Source organism: Pelobates fuscus, chromosome 3 (genome assembly GCF_036172605.1).
Source record: "Pelobates fuscus isolate aPelFus1 chromosome 3, aPelFus1.pri, whole genome shotgun sequence".
Lineage (NCBI taxonomy): Eukaryota > Metazoa > Chordata > Amphibia > Anura > Pelobatidae > Pelobates > Pelobates fuscus.
In genome coordinates, this window is record NC_086319.1 from 336,466,747 (window position 1) to 336,472,746 (window position 6,000).

At 39.2% G+C, this 6,000-nt stretch overlaps 1 protein-coding gene across 1 annotated transcript in view; it reads right to left on the reverse strand.

Annotated features, from left to right (window-relative positions):
• Positions 1 to 5,365, reverse strand: part of WDR72 (WD repeat domain 72) — a 200,467-nt gene extending 195,102 nt beyond the window's left edge. Inside the window, exon 1 of the mRNA XM_063445698.1 lies at positions 5,282 to 5,365. The gene's annotated coding sequence lies outside the window, so the exon portion shown is untranslated. The remainder of the gene's footprint in view (positions 1 to 5,281) is intronic.
• Between the last annotated feature and the right edge of the window lie 635 nt (positions 5,366 to 6,000).

A 6,000-nucleotide genomic window follows, 5' to 3' on the forward strand; every position in this document is an offset into this window, starting at 1 on the left:
GTGTGTATTAGTAATTGTATACAGGGAAAATGTGTGTCAGTGAGTGGGTATGGGACACTGTGTATTAGTAAGTATGTAGGGGGTCACTGTGTGAGTGAATGTTTATGGGTCACTGTGTGTGTCTCTGAGTGTGTTTGTGTGTAGGGGGTCATAATGTGTGGTAGTGAGTGTGTATGGGTCACTGTGTTTCAGCGAGTGTGTATGGCCCACTGTATGTATGTTTAATTAAGTGTGCATGTGGGTCACTGTGTGTGTTTCATTGTGTTTGTATATGTCACAATGTGTGTTTGTCAGTGAGTGTGTGTCAGTGTGTGTATGGATTACTGTATGTGTGTCAGTTTGTGTATCGGTTACTGTATGTGCATCAGTAAATGTGTGCCATTGTATTTTTATAGGTACTGTGTGTGCCAGTGTGTGTGCAGCAGTAATTGTTCATCAGTGTGTGTCTCTGCCGGTGTGAGTTGGTATGTGTATCTGAGAGTGTGTATGTATTAGTCAGTAAAACTGCATGTCAGTAAATGTCAATGAGTGTGTCCGTATGTTTCTCAAATAGATCACAAGGTATTCATGTGTTGCATAAAATGAACAGTTTAATTAAAGGACCACTATAGTGCCAGGAAAACACACTCGTTTTCCTGGCACTATAGTGCCCTGAGGGTGCCCCCACCCTCAGGGACCCCCTCCCGCCCGGCTCTGGGGAGAGGAAAGGGTTAAAACTTACCTTTATTCCAGCGCCGGGCGGGGAGCTCTCCTCCTCCTCTCCGCCTCTGATCCTCCCTTTCGGCTGAATGCGCATGCGCGGCAAGAGCTGCCCGCGCATTCAGCCGGTCGCATATGAAAGCATTTACAATGCTTTCCTATGGACGCTTGCGTGCTCTCACTGTGATTTTCACAGTGAGAATCACGCAAGCGCCTCTAGAGGCTGTCAGTGAGACAGCCACTAGAGGATTTAGAGGCTGGCTTAACCCTTATATAAACATAGCAGTTTCTCTGAAACTGCTATGTTTATATAAAAAAGGGTTAAACCTAGCTGGACCTGGCACCCAGACCACTTCATTAAGCTGAAGTGGTCTGGGTGCCTAGAGTGGTCCTTTAAGAACATTATTTTTAGTTTATGTGATTTCTGAGAGTATTATGCATGTATAAATATATTTGCATGAACATATATATATGTATTATGTTAATATACATGTGTATATTATAAGCACAATTGTATAAATTATGTTCACATCCATTAAAAAATGCTACAAGGTCTTCCAATTTCTCACAGACTTATTCACTAAACTGAGTTGCAGAAAGTGAAAATATGAATTGTGTAATTTAGGTCCAATAGCTGATATGAAATGATAGGTTGTATATTTTAGCATACATTTTGCAATTCAGATATTAATTTGCACAAAAATCTTAATTCAATAAATAACTGGTGTCACCGAGCACCCAAGGAGCAGTGCTATGGCCACTATGACCTCCATGGAATCAAGCTCCTGGTCCCCCCTTCCTTGGGCAAAGAAAATGCATTGTTTTTTTTAACAGTTCTAATGTGCAATCAGAAACACACTACAGACTTAGATACCCACACACACCAAACACAGCTATTCACACACTATACACTGCCACACAAATCACTCACAACTATCTACATCACACATGGACTGCCACATATAGCATACCTACAGCAACCTCATACAAAGTCAAAACATATACATCACACACAGCTACCACACTTAAGTTCCCACACTCATACACAACACACAGTGATTCCCATCACATAGTCTTTGCACACACCCCTCACTGTTTTGGCTCTTTGACAATCTTCATGGGTTCACCAGGCACCTGAGCTGCACCTAGTCTCCTGCAGAGGACACTGGATGTCTTCATAGAGTAGAGGCCACGGGTGCATGTGCCCTATGGGAACCAGTTAGCTTGATGAACTCTTCTAACACAGTATGACAAATTACACTGGGAGGACACCACGGCAGTCCTGGTACCATAACCATTATAGCGGATTGTAGTGTTTATGGTGTTTGGGATGTTCCTTTATATCCCATTTATAAAAAATAAAACATAACACCGAAAGAGAACTCCTGGGTGCACACCCTAATGGAATGAGCTGTGCATGCCTATGGAGCAGAATTAGGTGACGTACTGGGTAAACAGTCCTATAAACATTTTTCGTGCCACTCTATTTTTATCTTACAGTGCCTATTGCGGAAGCAGGGCATTATTACAAGGGTGCTTTCACTGTGTTCTGCATACAAGCAACTTTTTTTTCTGGCTAGCAGCCAGGATTACCTGCCAACCTGGCACACGTGACTTGGTCTGAGTAATTTTATTTGGTGAGACATAACACAATTGCATATTATTTAAATTAAAGGACCACTATAGTGCCAGGAAAACATACTTGTTTTCCTGGCTCTATAGGGTCCTTGGGTCCCCCTCACCCTCTGGGTCCCCCTCCTGCCAGGCTCTAGAGGGAGGAAGGGGGAGGAAGGCATTGCCGCGCATGCGCATTAGGTCTCCTCAGCTGGCGGGCGGGATCAGTCTCCCCCGTCGACTGACGTAATGAAGGGGTGGAGCGGTGGTGACCTGAAACCACTGCTGAGGGACATCAGCGGGGGTCTCAGGTAAGTCACTGAAGGGATGGATGGTGGGAGGGAGAGGGGACCTGCAGTGCCAGGAAAACTGATTGTTTTCCTGGCACTGGAGAGCCCCTTTAAGTAATGGTACTTTCTACTCCATGATGATGACTATGGCCACCTGTACTTAAACCATTGTCGTCACCATCATAATCATTACCAGAGATAACAACTATAGAAGCATCTAAGATAAAAAGAAGTTGTTCTCCCTGAATCCAAAACTACAATTGTAACAGCATGATGGCAACTTTTTAAGCTCCGTGTTGAAGTCCTCACGAGGCTGGTTTGAAGGTACGTGTCACCTCACCTCTATAAATGAAGTTCACATGGTCCCCCTTAAAGAAGCAGTGCTTCAGTGATAATGTTTTTCTTTTTCAGATTATAGACATATATCACAGGTGGCTACACGGTGTATTTGAACCTGAGAGAAGCAAGTTCATACTGCAAATTTAATTGTAACAATGTTGCTGAGCTACCAAACACACATTTAGTTATCTCAATATTATCTAGCTCAGACAGGGAACACAGTCTTGGCTTGAGAAAGATACTGACTTGTTGCTACCTGAGTTAAAAAAGCTCAATAAAAATCTTACCTGAAATTATTCTTATTGCTGAGGATGTCTGTGTTTATCTTCATTGGGATCTGAGTACACGATCTCATCTAGTATATCACATGCACTTCATATGACGAGTACTGAGTGGGTACCGGCCTCGTTATTCTATTACCACGGAACACTTTATGTGGATCCATTTTGCATTAAAACAATTTTTTTTAATGAAAACAAAAATCTAAAAATAATAATTGTAAGCTGTTTTTTTCTTGGTATTTGTGTGGAATGAATTAATAAATATATTCAATATTAGCCTGCTTTTGTTAGGCTCCTTTTGTAAGACAGGAAAAGATAACGTTCAAATATTATTATTATTATTATTATTATTATTATAATTTATTTTGGTTTTTGGTCAGGATGTTTTACTCATCCCTAGTACAGATAATCCAGGACAAGAAGTGTTAAAGTGCCCGCACACCTGCTCCACTCTCTATTAGAAATAACTTGTTTTATTATACCATGTCCCACATAAAACATCACAATAGCATCTTGATGAGCACTGTGTTCTATCTTGTCACTTTCGGCCCCAATGACAAAAAGCACTATATGACAAGGGAAAATATAAGATGCTGGAATCTAAAGAAAACAAAAACACAATTTTGCTGTGGATGTTATCTGCCACCGTACCATTACAATTTATTGCCAAAGACGAGAGTGAACACTCTATCTTGTTGAAGCCGCTTCTATGCCTAGCAACTAGTACATGTTACAGCTATTCAATTTACTGTATTAATGGCTCTCTGCTCCCCTATCTTGTACAGCTTTTAAAGAGGATAACAAATTGCTTGCTCACTGTGCTCTGTGTTTTTGATTCCCTAAATATATTCCTATCAGCACTAATGTAGAAATCCATACAATTGTTTCATAGAATATTTGACCTACTGTAAAACAGTAGTTTACATCTGTTGAAAATAAAGTTTTATAGTATTCCAGCTTTGATCGCTATCCATTTTCATCGTACTCAGTCAAATGTGGTTATTGTCCTTTGCATTCACGGTTATCATTCTAACAAGGCGTTAATAAAACTGTATTAAACAACTAAGTGGCTGCTCTAGAGAGCAGGACATTGAATGACAACAAAAGCCCAGTTTGGAATAGTGTGCTAACAGATCATTATGTAAACAACTACGTACTTGATGGCATCAACCTTGACACTATGTACCACACTGTGCATGCGCATGAATTCTAGTGACGATGGTAGAAAAATAGCAATGCATAAAAAAAAAATTGTCATCCAAGGATGAAAATACAGGATACAAATTTGACAACTATAAAAGTTATTTTTAATGCAAACCATGTTTGAATGTAGTTTTTGGAGCAATTTATTAAATATTTTTTGTTTCTTTTGTGACTTAACAATAATTTTTAATTATTTGCCATTTTTTGGGATAAGCAACAAGAAGACTTGGCAATCTTTTTCATTTCTTTTAGTGCCTTTGACAACTCTTGTCAGCCTGATGAACAAATTAATTGATCAATTTAAGGCTTTTGTATCGGTTGACTTTTAAGCTAGTAAGAGGCTAATTCAGAAAACATTGAGCCGTGCCACACTGAAAAGTAAATGGAAACATATGGACCAATATAGTTGCAACAATTCACCATCTTGATTAAAATTGACTAATGGACAAATATAGTCATAAAATAAAAAAGTATGTATTTATACTTCACAATGCAATAGATGCAATTTTCTACTTTGGGTCCATTTACAAAAGAAATGTGATGAAGTGCAATGAAAAAAAAAATATTAGAAGAATCTGAGAGTTTTCCAAGCTCTTGTATGTTGATCTAAATTTTGTAGGTTGTTTTATACATCTACTACAGTATAACCATTTAAAAAGCACTACTATAAACTCTGTACCAGTTTGAAGGAACAGTGAACTGACATATATTGCTATGATTCTGGTATGATAACAATTAATGTGTAACTTGCACTATCAAATGATTAAAAATAAAAAAAAAATGTTATACCAAGTTAAATAACACTATAGCTATATTGATGTTATTAATAATACATTTTTGCTACAAGTTACTTACCTGCCTGAGGTCCGGTTGTTTTTATCCATATTAAAAGTATTTTCTGCTTTGAAATTTCCATAGGTATCAAAAGATTACAACATGGTCTTGTTGAACTGGAAACAAATCTGGCTGCAACATAACTGGTACTAACTACAAAAACGTAATGCTTTCTGTCCATTGATTTTATCGTGCTATATTTGTAAGGGGAAAAAAAAAAAACCCTGGTAAATTTGACTTTGCAAAGTCAAACATTGCCAGAGGCATAATTGGTGGTTGCATCAATTAAAGTGGATCATGACGTGTTTCAGTTAGCTAGAACTGCCTACTCAGGCAGAACAGCTTCACTGCTTTAACCCATTGAACATCATTCTCTGCAATGTTTCACCCTAGCATAAAATCAGAGCCAGCTGAGTTTATTTTATAAACAGTGAGTCAGCTGACACCCACTTCCAAACTTTACTGACAATAGAGAAATATCGAGGAATATAAACTATGCCTCTAGCTTTCACATTACAGTAGACAGGTCTCCATGAGGATATTTGGCCAAGCCAGGCCCCAGTCGCCATCCCAGAACTAAAGAATTGAGGGGGAGGGGCCAAATGGTAATGTAGCCCATGGATCAGCACAGCTAAGAGGAATAGGCCTTGACAGAGCCAGGAGGTAGGCATAGCAGCCACAGGAAGTTAGTGACAGCTAGCATGCTGGGTAGGGCAGAGCCATAAGGGGAGTATTTACAC